This window comes from Seriola lalandi, unplaced genomic scaffold, assembly GCF_002814215.2.
Source record: "Seriola lalandi dorsalis isolate HSWRI2012SDOR001 ecotype SW California unplaced genomic scaffold, Sedor1 jcf7180002053690, whole genome shotgun sequence".
Classification (NCBI taxonomy): Eukaryota; Metazoa; Chordata; class Actinopteri; order Carangiformes; family Carangidae; genus Seriola; species Seriola lalandi.
This window is the reverse complement of record NW_019524243.1, coordinates 412,563-428,377: the sequence shown is the minus strand read 5'-3', so window position 1 is coordinate 428,377 and position 15,815 is coordinate 412,563. Positions and strand designations below refer to the sequence as shown.

Below are 15,815 nucleotides of genomic sequence, written 5' to 3'. Positions count from 1 at the left end.
ACCTCCTATGGTGTGAAATGTAATCTGTGATTGCAGCACACTCACTTGAATACCTAGTTGGCATTTTCTCAGTCATATGACTATGGAGCCAATTCACCCAAGAGGATCGGCTTTCTGCCACAAATGAGAGGAGCAGATGCTATAGAAAGAGACACCCGGGAATCAAATTGCATATAGAGTTGCACACGTACGAAAAAATATGCACGCATAATCACGCAGATGCTCGTAAAGATGTATCTGTTGCAATGATACAGCCACACACAAAAGCACACAGGCACAAACATAAATAGAAAAGAGCTACGACCAAGCAACCAAGCTGTGCCAGAGACATGAGGTGACACTTGGAAAAAGTTTGTTTAAGGCAAGACACAACTGCTAAAACTGAGTTCCTGAGGTAGACTTATACTTTTTAGAGACACAGAAACAAAATGGTGTCCTTTTCGTCATTAATTTAATTCCAAAAGCACTGAATACAACCAAAATTGAAAAAATTCTCTCTGCGTAAAAACCTTTGACCCACAACTCTTTCCCCATATTCTGTCAATAGTGAGGTTGTGTAATACACCTCCCTATCAGTGAAGCCACCCTGGAACTCTGGACACAACCCCCTGTCAGACCCTGGCCTCAGCCCAGCTCGGACCTGTCTGAGCGGCCGCAACCAGACGAGGGCACCCAGCCTGAAATGAACTGGCTCTTTTATCTCCTCTCGCCCTCTTGGTCAGGCCCTGCCCTGTCCTCTCCTCACTGGCAAGACAACACCTTCTTATCATACACGCACACACACACACACACACACACACACACACACACACACATTCCATCACACATGTTCTGTCTGGCCTTGTAAAGGTGTGTTTTACTCCCTGCATACATGACATCATGTGACACAGACATGTTGGTATGTGTGGAGTGTATGTAAAAAACACTCGTGTTTGATTTTATATTAACATTATTTTTATTGTTTAGTGGACCAGACTAATAATGACATGTGTTTGCTCATTGTAATTCAGCTGCAGAGACACACTCACTCACACACACATACAGTCAAAACAGAGAGTGGGAGAGCACTAGTGACACAGGGCAGCGGATTACCACATTAGAGGACGTTAACACAGATGTTCAAAAAAAGTAGTTCTAAAAGAGTTGAGTTTTTTTTGTCTGAGAAGTTACGGTAACAAAAGCTTTTTCAGGCTGTCCCTAGGGGTTAATTGTTTCTATTTTAATTTCCTCTATTTGAATCCTTTCTTTACCATTTTTCGGTTCAAACTTAGTAGAGGGAGTTGGCAAAGAGGGTTCAGGCAGTTTCTTTTGCTCTCTGATTTATCATGTTTACTGTCATATGCAGTCTAGTGCCTGACATACTCTCCCTCTCTCTTGCTCTCTTTCTCAATCTCTACTTGTCTTTCTCACCCCCCTAGCCTGCCCTGCTCTAATTTCCCCTCAGCCAGAACCCCTTCGTGTCCCTCTTCCTCAGGATCTGTAACTCCTTTTTCCTCCCTTCTCTCTACTCTCCACTCAGTTTCTCGTACTCTTGCTCGTATTCATATCCGTCTCCTTCTTCTTCTCTTCTCTTCTCTTTTCTTCTCTTCTCTTGTCTTCTCAGGAGTCCTATCTTCCTTAACTTTCCCCTTGCTCCCCCACTCTGCTTTCTGCTCTTGCATACACATTCTTTGCTCACTGACACCCTGTTTAAAAAACAACCAAAGAGGCAGCCAATAAGAGAGAAACAAACTGTACAGTTGCCATCGCCAGCACAATCACTCGCTTCTCTCTCCCTCTCTCTCTCTCTTTCACTCTCTCCCAAACTTACTTAAGAGGACAAACATCATGTGGTGCTGGTAAGAGAAGAAGACACTGTTGTACAATGACTGTGAGTCTCTGTCAGTCTCTTTTTTTCCCCCTCATTTTCTATGTGTGAATGCCTGTACAAACAATACACACTATCCCACCCATGCACATATCTCACAGCACCCCAGTTATTCTGAATCCAGTTGAAGGGGAGGTGTGGGCTACAAGCAGACTCTGTATGTGTGTGTATTTCGCATGTGTGTGAGAGCCTGCCACTCGGTTCCACTTGGCCCTTGCTCCCAACTCCTTCCTAATTCCGCTCAAGCCATGGTTCTCCTCTCACCTCCCATTCACCTGTCTGCTCTGTCAATCCTCACACACTCACATCCTCCCCACTTCAGCTCTTACCTGCACCTCATAGATTGTTCAGCCTGGGACTAAATGTGATTTACTCTGCTTGTGAGTTTGTATTTGGGTCCTTTTACCTGTGATCCTGGCTTTAGCAGTGAGAGTGTGTGTGTGTGTGTGTGTGTGTGTGTGTGTGTGTGTGTGTGTGAGTGTGTGTGCGTGTGTGTATGTGTGTGTGTGATATTACTCAACTCACACAAAGACACAGCTTCTTATATGACTCCCAGCTGTGTGGACTTGGCCCACTAGTCGGCCATCCAGCAGCCAGGAATGTTTGGTGTGCAGCCTAACTGGAAAGCCCCAGTACCCACACACACATATACACGTGTACACACACACACACACACACACACACACACACACACTTCCAGCCTCCCTCGGAGACAACCTACTCCTTAGAGCAGGGGCAGACAGAGGGACAGGCCTCACCCCAAAGGAAGAATGGTTCAAATTCCTCAGCTGATAAAAAAACACAGAGGAGCGGGACAGAGTGGAGGAACTGATGTCAACTGTATCAGACCACCCACCCCTCACCCCCACCATCTCCTCTCTGCTCACAGAATAGGAAAAATAAAGCAAAGGGAATAGAAAAAAAATCAGGAAATATTTGACTGTTGTAGGCATTGTTAGTGTGGTTGGTAACCATCATGGTTTTGGCTGCTGTTACAGATCCCAACTTTCCATCCATGCTTTGGCCTTTTTGTGCTTTAGCACATACAGTTACTGTGTCTCAAATCAGATACTTTGGGCAGTACCTAATTCAAACACTGCCGTTGTGCACTTACCGGAAATGACGATAGCAACATTTGACTGAGATTGTCGCCCGCCAAAATTTCCACTGCCTTCTTTGAGCAAGTGACTTGAGAATTAATGTTTTACTGTCCTGTGTGTGACCGCAGTTTCATGCGACATGGAAATGAGGCCACCATCTACACTGACGACATGTGTAACCTTCCTTCCTCAGCCGTCATCTCCACAACTTTCAAAATACATTGGGGGTCCCTCCCCCAGCCAAGATGGCGACCGTTGAGGGTGAGAAGTATCCATTGTTTTACACTCAACTTTTTGACCATTTTGATTCTACCATCCAGAGTGCACTGCATGTTGCCATAATTGTCAGTGTGAACACATTTATGCACTCAAAATAGCAAGTGCGAGTATGGAAGTACACGATTTGAGACACAGCCAGTAACTGCAGTAGCCAGTGACTCTGTGACTCCATCCCAGAGCTATGCCTTCAAGCTGGACTCATGGATGCAGGTGGTATCTAGTTCTGTATTTAAGCCAGAAAGGCAAGACTTTTGACAAGCACACTCTGATTTGCTGTTTTGATTACTGTACCACCAAAAAGAACCAGATTAAAGTAGTGTGCAGCAGACATAGCCATCTAATCCAGCCTTTTTTTTAAAAAATACATTACCACAGGGAGATACATACACAAGGTGCTTATGGTCAAAATTTAAGTATTGACACCACTGTTTGAGAAGAATCGTTATAATATTGACTGCATACTGTATAGAATAGAATAGTATAGTGTTTGGAATTTTATTCAGTTTAAGGATTTTTGTAAAAAAATAAATAAATAAAAAATCCATTTGCATTGCCTTTTTCTTCAATGTAATTACTTGTATTCCACATTGTAACACTGTGTGGTAGAAAAATGTCGTTTTAAGTCCATATCTCAAAACTTTAAAAAGAAAAGGGAGTCGAAGCTTAACAGTCAATAAAAGCTAATTTACCAAAAATATAAATAACTTCCCCTTTTGGAGAGAAACCACGTGGCTTTTATCAATTTTGTGCAGATTTTGTATTGGGCTGATAAAAAGTGACACACCCATTTTATAAACTATAGGCTACTTTTTACCCCGGGACCGGCTTAAGCATTAATCATAAAAACAAAAGTAGCGTTTTATTCACGCAAACTTCACGAAGTAAATGACAGTCCAATGCAGAAGACGCCTTTAGACGTCTCCAAAATAAAAGCTTAACAAATCCGACCAGAGCAGAAGTTCAAAACCAGACTGAGAACCATCCAAACTAACTGAACCGTTATGCAACCCCTCACAATCCTATCTATCCACATGGTGCCTGCATTGCATACCGCTACACAGTTTAAATCACAAGTTAAAACACAAAGTACGTGTAATAATCCCTGCGGATCCTACCTTTGAAAGACATGCACCTCTGGAATCAGTTCTGGACTCTTCCCCCTCGACGTCCACTCTCAGTTCACACCTCTCCACTGCTCCTCTCCCTTCAGTTTATTCTGGGCTGCGCTCGTCTCTCGCTTCTCCCCATTAAACTGCACAAAAGGCACAAAACACATGCGATCACTTCAGGGCATTCCTCTGGATGACATGATCTAGTAACCATAACTCAATTTTTTTTTTTTTTTTTGTTTGTTTGTTTTTTCGTTTCAGCCTGGACTTGAACGCCCTCAAATTATCGGCTTCGTTTCTAAATGCGCGTGTTTGGTGAAGATCTGCCAGAACTGACAGAAGAAAAACACTCCCGACTGTTGGAGCCGAGAGACGCCAGGAGGAATGTAATTACATGAAGACTGCTGCATATTGCAAAACCTGCAGACATGCTCTTGTTTTGCAGGCCCCCTTCCTCCTCTTCCTCCTCCTCCGCTATTGTGCTCTGGGATCTGTCCGGGCTGTTGTCCGGCTGTGGTCCTGATGCGAGTTTTTTCCACGTCCCTTTGTTGTTTCTGTCACACCTACAAGGAGGGAGCACATGGAGGAGGGGACCCTTTCCTTGACTTTCTTTTGTCTGTCTGTTTGTTTTTAACACAGCGATGCTGATTCGATACAGAGGCATTTTTCCACGAATTGTGATCAGTTCGCGTGCATTTCATCCTCATCTACATCCGTCCGATCTCATCTAATCTCATCTCTAATGACTTCTATTAATTTGATTTGTTTATTCCCTAATTAAAACAATACTAATAATACTGTTTGCTTTTATCCACGTCCACTGTCTCACCAAATTTTTCGCCTGAAGTTTAGTCCTCGCTGGGGAGTGGACTGACGCCGCCGTCTCTCTGTCTGTCTGTCTGTGTCTCTCTCTCTCTCTCTATCTATCTCTCTCACTCTCTCTCGCGCGCTCTCTCTCCTCTCCTCCCCTTTCCTTCTCTCGTTGTCTCTCCAGAGCTGTGGCAGAGCCCAGTTATGTTTCACTCACTCCAGTCCAGCCTTCACCGAGAGCACGCCAGCGCCTATCAACGAGCGTAGTGACGACAGCCTCATTGCTAGTCACCAGTGCCACACCCATCCATTCATAAAGTAGAGAGTGCCAGTCTCCAGACCGGACAGTGCGCACGGTGAGGAGGACGTAGTAAAACATCCGTTCTATTCCTGTAGGGACTGAGAGATTGCCTGTGACATTCATTGTGTCTCATGTTTCTGGGTGTTATATTCCAAATAGGGAATTTATAGTCTTTTTTTTTTTTTTACAACTGCATGATATGGTCACTGTAATGTAATGCATGCATGTGTTATTGTTCAAAAATGTGGCAGTAAGTGTCCTACAGTATAACCTATGGCTTATGGGCTATATGCAGTAGCCTAATGTAAAGTACCAAAGTCAACAAAGGAAACTTCATCATATGGTGCATCAACCTGTGTAAGTTTATTAGAGCTGAAACTATTCATATATTTTGATAGCATGTTAATCCTTATTATTATCCTTAATTGTTTATGCAAAAATGCCATATTTTAGTGCTTCAGCTTCCTCATATCTGATTTTTTTTTCTTTTCTTTTGTTCTTCTTAGTCTTGCATGATGTGAGACTAAATGTCTTTGGGTTTGGGACTGATGGCTGGACAAACAGTTTGAAGAAATTTGAAGACATGCCTGTAAGCTATAGGAAACTCTGACAGTCATTTTCAACTATATTCTGCTGTTTTTTTGGACTGAAACATGACTTAATGTAAACTCAGCTGATAAGTGTCAGATTACTCCATCTGCTTTATCCACAGTACAATGTGTCACTTCATACACTGTAGTAACAATACACATATTTACATAGGTAATATAATGTCCAGTCTTGCTCAAGAGCACTTCAGGAGGTCTGGTGCTTACCAATCAGGTCTTCCTTGCTCAGCCTGTCTGTGGAAAGTTGCCTGACATTGCACAATGTACAGTGTGCATTTAATTGACAGCGTGTTTACACCTTTGTGTTTATCCTTCGAGCTACTCACCGAGTTCATTCTGAAATTGTGTGGATGGGTGTTCATGTCTAATAATAAACTATTGTGTAGTTGATTAGGTCCCCACCCACAGGGAGGATGCTGCCTACAGCCATTGTTTGCACCGATACTTAACTGTTCTAGGAAGAAACTATTAATCAATCATCTGGCGTGTGTGTCCTGTTTGTGATGTTTAGACAGCTATGTAGATTGCTCTGCTTGCGTCCAGTCTCATCCATGTTAATATATTAACATTTTAAAAACATTAATTGTTTTGAATAGATTCTTAGTTGGGCACTGATACCCAGGGGATGCCCAGTAAAACCACAGCATCTCCTCTGGAGCAAATTACTCACTGGTATCATGACAGCAGTACTGGGACCACATAGAGCTGTACTAATACGTCTCTCTCCAGCGGATTTTGCCAGTCAGTCCATATATCTGAACCAACAACCTACCAACAGTCCAGCTTCTGTACTTGCACTAAACTTGGTGTCATGATTCATCATTTGGGAACATACCAACAATACACCATCCTTCTGTATGGATTCCCTTGGGTCCCTCTGTATGGAGGTACTTCCTGAGTTATTACCTTCTGTTGACAGCCAGGCTGCTCGTGTGATGAAGCTTAGAAGTTGTGGGTGTCTTCCAGACTCCCGACTCTTACAAACTCAGTTATGGAGATCAAATGAAATTACAAAGTATTACATCACCACTTAGAAACAAGTAGGGGCAGGATGATAATGTACAAAAACACACAACAAGAACAAAAAAAATCGCACTCTAATTTAGCCTTAAGTGTTGACTAGTTTATCAGAGCTGCCAGTGAAGCATTTCAGCACCAGCCTTCATCAGCATATCTAAAAAAAAAAAAGAAAAAAAAGAAAAAGAAAAATGCGTTCTCTGTCAACGCATTTTTGAACTTGGCAAAAGCATAAATGTCAGGCAACTGTGGGGCCATGAGAGGCCCTCTGTCTCTCACAGATTCTCTGAGGCTCCTGCTCAGCCAAGCATCTGAAACAGCCATTGTCCTGTGAAAGGAACCAAGCAACCTGCCCAGGCTTGCTCCTATCTCAGCATGCATACAAGTCCTAGGCAACCATCCTCAAGCTCTGGCCAGTAGGCATGGGACTCATACACAAAGATGCACACACACACACACACACACACACACACACCAGGACAGATGGGTGATGGAACATCATGCTGTAGCCATGACATGGATACCGTTGGGATGAACTACTACTGAGAATGCTAAAAGAAAAAATATGCCTCATTTCTATTCTACATACAGTTTGTCCTCACTTCTGCTGACATACAGCGTGTTACAATGAAGGTCATGTGGCTGTCTGTGTGTTTAGTCTGTTCACCTGTCTGTTTTTGTTGACCTCGTTGTTCCCTCTCTTCTTCACTGACATACACAGGCGTGCTGAACCTTTATATCAAAGTGTCTTGTACAGCACTTTTCTGTTGCCAGTGGCCTCTGCTATAGCACTATTGATGCAGCCATATGGGCACAATAGGGGCATAATGGGGGCGTCCACATGGTTTGCCCCTCTCTCTCTCTCTCTCTCTCTCTGTCAGTCTTTCTCCTGAGGGGGCAAACTGCTGATCCCAGGGGTGTGAGAGGCCTGCATCAGCTAAATTTCCACAAACAAACACAGTTGGCCTATGCATTTCACGCTGAACACAGACAGACAGACAGACAGACACACACACACACAAACAAACAATACACAACTCACTACACACACAAAGAAAAAGGTGATCTTTGTCCCCGCTCAGATCGATTTCACTCAGCAACTCTGTATCTCCGATGTGGCATTTCAGGAGCCACAATGGCCTTTGACACCGGCCAACGAGCGACCACAATGAAATCTAACTTTGGACGCAGACTGACCACAATGGGCCTCTCTTTGCCTCAGAGCCTCTGCCATTCTTCTGCCTGATCTCTCAGACAAAGCAGTGTTACAGAAGTACCAATTGAGCTTGAACAATTGCTCACAAAGGGGTCACTGACTTGGTGTTTCCATCCCTCTTGCCAACTGTACCACATTCTGGGCAGTGTGGTGTGAAGGTGAATTGGCATCATAAGCAGCCCTGCACATGCAGAAAGATCTTTGCAGCGTGACTTTGTGGCAGAGTAATTGACTTGTAAACAAATATTTTATGAATTTTTTCCAACTGGTTTAAGCCACAGTGTCTGACCCAAAATATTATTTAAACATAGGTCTCTAATCTGATACTCCAGAAATAGGCAGAAAAAAACCCTCCCCCAAAACTCTACGATACCCTCCTCACCAGTTTATGTACCGCCTAGATTAGTACAATGCATTTAGGATTGAGTTTGTTTCTTTACCATGTTCTTATGTGGCATGAATTGTGGCATGTCTTCATGTGCAACCGTTTTGCATCTGGCCTGTCCGTTGCAGCCAAATAAAGCTGAATTTGTGCTTCAAATTTGCTATTTGACCCCATCATGACCCCATTAGGTTAGTGTAGATTACTTTTCCTGTTTGTGGTTATGTTGTCCATGCACATATACACACTTGTGTATGTGCATATGTTTGACGACCTCAAAAAACGCAGGGATTTGTGTAATTCTTGGTGATGACTGAGGGGCCAGGTGTCAGTGTGGACAGAGATCAGAGAGAGGATGACATAACGCCTACCATGAGTTAATCCCTTAGTCTCTCCATGCATCCATCCACCTCCATCAAGGGGTGCCATCCAGTCCTGGGCCAGCACCCGCCCAGTTTTGGGTGCCTGGCCTCCTTGGTCCACACTCCGGGCTTCCTGTGTCCCTACTGGGCGTCACTTAAGTGCTATGAATAGACACTGGCGTATGCTCAGTGCTGTCAGCTGGGCATTGGCACGTGTGGCTCATGTCAGCACGGCCGCAGCGCAATGCTCCCAACTGGCGTCACTGCACCGACTGCACATTCGGGTCGCCATGGAAACAGGGACGAGCACAGATACCTCTGCCCTTACATCCATTGGTTGTGTTTTCCATACAAACTCCTTCTCTCTCTATTTCTTCCTGTCTTTCTTTCCCTGTCACTCACCTGCTCTTTCTTCCTTTCTTTCTTTTTGTCTCTTGTTTACGTGAATTATATGACGCTCAGCGGGGAACTAGAGGTTTGAGATACTATCCACAGGGCTTCATATTCATCAGCTGGTAAAGTCATTGTCATTGTTGTTCTCATTGCTCTAATAAAAAATACAGGAACGCATGTGTATGTGCATTTACACAAGGAACAGGCCTTCAAGTCTGCTTTGGATTTAGTGTAAATGCATGTGTTTCTGTCATGGTTTCCTCACCAGTGACTCAATGGTCAAAGCAGGAGCTTCTTAAGGTCTTCCAAGTACATGGGGCCTGTCACGTCTCTCTTTTCCTCTGGCTTTCCCTCATAGCCAAACTTCTCTCTCTTTTCTTCTCACTCCATCCACACAGGCATGCAGTGTAGGAGTGACTGGCCATAATGGAGGGGTGTGTGGCTTACTTTGTTTTTCACGAAGGTCCGACAGCTTTCACAGGACAAATGAGCAGGTTGCAGTGTTTGTATTTCTGCTCTATTTACCACCTTTCTGTTTAATCACACATAATTTACTGTGTCCTGGCGAACAGTCAGGAGGCCAGATGGGTGGAGGGGACAGTTAGGCTAAGTTAACAAAACTAAACTAAAAGTCAGGAGTTACTCATCAGCTGCATCCACTGCCCGGCTTTGTGTGGTTTTTAAGTTTTAAATCTCTGGAGACTGTGCAGGCTAAGACACAGGCCCCGGTTTTCAGTGTTTGGCTTTTTAATCTGAAAACAGTGATTTCCCACCTCTATCTTGTCCTATCCTTCCAAAGCATTGACATCATAAGTATATTCTATAACTTCTGACATGTTCTACCTAACCTCTCTGAGTGATTTGGCATTACAAGCATTGTTATTATCAGAAGAGCTGAAATCATCTATTGAAACATATGGTTATTTACTGCAATATGCAAATTAAGCATAGCACAAAAGTGCAATGTAACAGTCTGAACCAGAGGCAAAACAAACTTTGTTTCTTTTTTGGCATCGCTCTTTCTTACACCATGTGTGAGTTCTGATACACGATACCAGGACGCACACTTTTCAGAGGAGTCATTTATATCTTAGTCATGGAAAGGTTAAGTTCATGTCCAATGAGTTCAGTAAGAAAAAACATTCACTGACAATGATTAAGACAGAGCCAGTCAGTTAAAGGTTAAACCACTCAAACACTACCTCTATGGGTCATCATCTACATTGGGTTGTGGGTGCGTACACGAGGGCACACATTTAAATTGTGTGTATTTGTGGTGCATTTGCATTAATGTTGAGTGACAGAACAGCTGGGGAATGTGCTGGGTAAAAAGGGTCAGTGGGGCAACATATCAACTCGCTTTTGAAAACTAAGTGTAAGCTATCTTACATAATGTCTGCTATGTTTACTCTCGGATTGAATATACAATAAATATAACTAAACAAAAGTAACTGATGAAAAAGAAATAAACCAATATGTGTAGGCACAGCACAACATAACTTCAGTTAAAAGTTTTAAATCCTGGATGTCAAAACTAAAACTAGAATGGCAGTCAGCAGAGTGCATACCGGCACCAAGGCTAAACAATCCTGCACGTCTGTGAGATCCAGATTGCTATCTGGATCCACACCAAATTGTGCAAAGTCATAGATCCAAACACCATTAACATGTCTGATTAATGTACATCAACATCAATACATTATTACCTGAAAATGACGAAAATGTCAAAAAATTTTCCATCTCACAATGTTAAGGAACTTAACCTTTTTACTGGATTGGCACCAAAATTTTATGGGTTCCTCTCTGGTCCATGCCTCATCACCCCCATGTCGTTTGGTGAAAGACGGTTCAGTACTTTTTGTGTAATCCTGCAGACAGACAAAAAAACAAACCAACAATCAGACACAGGTGAAAACACAACCTCCCTGGCAGAGGTAATGGTGAATGAAAAGTTTGCACTTCCCTAAATAGCACTTCCCTGACACAATGAAAAAAACTTTCATTATCCCTGATTAATCAATTTGACATTTTAAGCAGATAATATTAGTTTCACTAAAATGCCCCATCCTTGTTCTGTGTGTTCATAGACTGAAATTTTGAGTGCACTCTTTTGTTTCTTGACTGCTTAACCTGGTGCCTCTTGACACTGAGACGATTTAATGGCAATTTGTTTCACATCTGTTTTCCAGTGGTGCCCTATATAACCTCTGTATGACATCTCTGCAGTGTTCGTTTGTCTGGGCTTTCTCCATAACTGCCAATTAGGAATGGTGAGTGCACACTGAGGTGAATGCCAAGTTGCTCCACTTATAAAGCCTGTGTTTCTCTCTCTCAATCTCTTTCTGACACATTGCACAAACAAACACACACACACCTATGTACATATGCAGAGACACTAAGAACACACATTAACCAGGGTGTGATGGAAATGTTTATGTATGTTGAATTCAGGTTGTGCCCTGAAGACGCCCATTCATCTCTTTCATATTAACCCTATTAGCAGTCTCACTGCCAGAGCACAATGATAAGGGTTGCCAGGATATTGCTGTTGTTATTGCTGTGACTCTATTTTGAGACTCAATAACTCTCTCACTCGGTGTGTATGTGTGAGAAAGGGGGGGGGGGTGAATTAAAAGTAATCAAATTTTGATCCGGTTCATGATGCAGATGTCTATAATTGACCATCTTTGAAAGTAATCTATTATATTCCATTTTCCTTAGTTGAATATTCCATCTAGTTTTTTGTCACAATTAAAGTCATTATTTTTCGATGCTAAATAGAAGAGTGTGAGATATAGAAACAAGTAATCAGGGAACATTTTAGTCATTATCACAAATCATATAATACTAAATATCTGCAGACACACAATCACACACAGACACACTGATTCAAATATGAGACGAGACTGACTTTATTTGAAAGACTGTCTGGAAAATGAATCCATCATCATTTGAATGGTGCCATCTGCCCATATTGCCACATACACACATAGGCATAAAAATACATACACACACACACACACACAAACACACTAACACACACTCCAACGTCAGCACATCGTCAGACAATCCAAACAGTACCCAGTGCTAGGCAACCAAGCCATCCCAGTGCAGATGGCAGGGTCTGATCATGTTTATTTTACTCGAATCTAATGCACTTAAGTCCCATTGCCTACCCATGCCTTCTAAATGACGTTACTGTGGATATGTATGCTAGTCGTGTGTGTGTGTGTGTGTGTGTGTATGTGTGTGTAGAGTTGAGAGGTCAGGTCAGACCTACTAATTGCTGTTGTATAATGCATTACTCCGAAATGGTCAGTGTCCTCTTAGCCCTGTATTCACTGCCCATTTTTTAACTACTTAAATGGCAAAAAATATCAGATAAAACAATCAATCCTGGAGTTTTTTGACAGCAGCAACGCATCCCACCTCCAATATCTGCCTGGGAGTGAAATATGCCATCACTGGCATCCAGTACAACAGTGCTATGCTTCCACTCCTGGCTCACAAAGCACTTTCCCATTTAGAGTGTTGCATTGTACGACCCTGATGGGGTACTATGTAAGGTCAATCAGGCAAGCTTGTAAGTAATGGCAAGGTAGGACCACTACTGAGGTGCAGGATCACATTCATTTAAAGTGTGTTATAGGCCTCAATTTGTACAATATGTAACCCGACATGTCTAATATAACTGGGATTCAGTTACTCAGAATGTGACTGAGTGAACAACAGCCTTGTCATTCTGAATTACTTCAACTGAGTCCGTCGACATTGTAGTAGCTATCCTTTTATTTCTTTCATCCACGGAGCCTCTACTTCTCTTCTCATGAGCCATGGTTTGTGGAGAATAGTGTGAGTCAGCCTTTACTGTATGTTGAGACATGTCCCCCAAATCAGAGGCCCACACAGACAAGAAGGGTGGATTGTCCTTGCACGGCATGTGTGGGTGTGACTTTTCCATGGTAAAGTCTAATGATCTACAGATGCTGTGGTTGCATAGGTGGGTCACTTGGCTTGGCTTAACTATAATCTAGTTTGTAGCAATAGAACAGTTCCACCTTACCACACCACAATCCATTAATTTTTGTCATTTTTGGCCCACTGTTTGCAGACTAGATGAGCTGTCCAAAGTCATGAGACCACATCAGTCACACCACATTCCAATTATCATAATCAGCATGATAAAAAAAATGACAGATGCTGTTTTTCATCACTCAATACCAAAACAAAATCTTTTTCGACACAAAGCAGCGATAAAAGACCCTTTGCCCTTATTAAAAACAGTCCAGAAATAGCAAGTGACAGTGTGAAAACAATTATACAATGTGAAAGAGGTGGCTTGAAGTGATGAACTTACAGAGAATTATCACCTCAATCTGCAGTTCCCCTCAGTTTACAGAGCTTGTTAGCTGATCGGCCCTCAAAATCAATGCCCACACCTGCATGCATGCATATAAAAATACTATGCATACAGAAAATACAAATGCTATTTGCTGATCGCTTGCAAATGTTTTTTTGACCTCTGTGTTTGTCTGCCTTAATGCATTATTTGTCGATCGGCACATCTGTCAGCAGGGGCAGTTTGTTAGGTCTGTCAGTTTGTAGTAACCCTCTCCTTCTCATTTCAGTGTGTTTAATATGGAAGATCTATTTATACAACATATCTGCGGGAGCTGGTTTCCCAGTTGCTTCGTCAGAGAGCTGGTCTGTCTGTGGCAGCAAGCTGGAGGGGCTTTAGGCTCTTCATCCCCCCTGGTGAGGCTCAATCCCAGCAGGCTTAGCGACACAGGCCTAGGCGGCTGCCACAGGGCTGAATGGCCTTGGGATAAATTGCCCTCGGTCTACCAGAATAATGAAGAAACACACAAACAACCTAAAAGATATTCCTGCTGTGGTGCTCACAGAATCATATACAGATACAGATACACACCACACCTGCAAACACGTAAGGTTTGCATATAACAGGCTCTGATGGATGAACTTGTATCATGACACACCAGGCATGTATAGTTTGGGTTGTGCACTTATCAAACTTGTTTTGTTAGTTATTCACTTATATCAATAAGAATGTGAGACTTTGACACATCCCTTAATAATTTGCCTTAATCATCAGCATGACAGCCTTTCTCGAGGGATAAGTCTTATTCATATTATGGTCAAAGCTTTTCGGTGTGATTTTATTAAAGTGACACATCGGACTACTGGGGGCCTTTTACTGAAGGTCTTGCAGACTCTATTTTTGTCTTGTCACTTTCATTAATAAAAGATTTCAAAGTGTCTACTGGGGAATATGAGTAGGAAAATGTTGCTCTAATACCATTATTATTTGACACACATGCGTACACAGTCCACATATATTCACATCCATATCTGAGAACAGTTCATGTTGAGGTCTGATCTCTCCAACATTGTGTGCTCAGCTGTGTGTAACACCTAAGAGCCGACTATTGACAAGTATTGCAGCAGTACACAGCATGAGTGGCCCCGGGGCTGTGTATGGGACTAGAGTGTTGCACAGCACTATTGACTGAGTTAACAAGGAATAAATTACTGCTGTTGTTTGTCTCCATGTGTTTTTCTGAGAAAAGTGATGTCATAATCCCCATCTCTACCCTCAGTCCTTCCTTTAACAAGATCTTTTACACAGCTTTGCTTGTTTCATGTATCACTTTGACTGACCTTTCCTTCCTGCCGTACTGTTCCAGATAGTTATGTAATCTCAGTGTCCGTGTCATTTGGGACCTCATATTGATAGCTTAGTCCTCCACTGTCCCTCTCCAGCCAGTGTAGAGCCACTCCACCCCAGGCATGGGAGGCATGACACAACATGACAGTGAAAAAATTATTGATTTCATAAAGACTGTGTGTGTTCATGTCAAGGTAGCGTAAGTTTGTGCTTTACTTTTGACCTGGCCATTAGCATTAACATGACTGTCAGTTGATACTGAATTTAAGTTGCATAACCTGCCATGTGTGTGGGTTCAAAACAGTCTTGTCAGTTGATGTTATGAGACCAGTGTTGACTGCAAACCAGAAAGGGATAGAACTTGGGGATTTAACACACGCTTAGCCCTAGACTGACAAACACAATTCCCAGTTGACCTGATTCTTCTTATCTTGTCACGATAAGGTGGGTGGGATTACAATGATACCTGGCTGCCTGATGTGAACTTTAAAAAAAACTTGTGACCTTCAAAGACCGGATTTTTTTTTTTTTTCATAGGGCTGAGTTGCCAAAATTTGTTTTCAGTACAGGCATTTTCAGCTTGTGTCAACAGATCCTTGAAAACAGAACCTCTATTGTACTTTGTGATGTTTTGTCTTGCGTTGGTTTTGCCCAATAAAGCTGAAAAATTGGTTAATTGTAGTAA

General features: G+C 42.6%; 1 protein-coding gene across 2 annotated transcripts in view; it reads right to left on the bottom strand.

Moving 5' to 3' along the window:
* Positions 1 to 5,362, bottom strand: part of rhobtb4 (Rho related BTB domain containing 4) — a 42,938-nt gene extending 37,576 nt beyond the window's left edge. The window contains exons 1-2 of one of the 2 annotated variants that reach the window (XM_023401560.2): positions 5,185 to 5,362; positions 4,362 to 4,498 (exon numbers count right to left, since the gene is read on the bottom strand). The gene's annotated coding sequence lies outside the window, so the exon portion shown is untranslated. Of the gene's footprint in view, positions 1 to 4,361; positions 4,499 to 4,749; positions 5,118 to 5,184 lie in introns of those variants that run through there. The other variant, XM_023401561.2, reaches the window with a different exon arrangement.
* Positions 5,363 to 15,815: the final 10,453 nt, after the last annotated feature.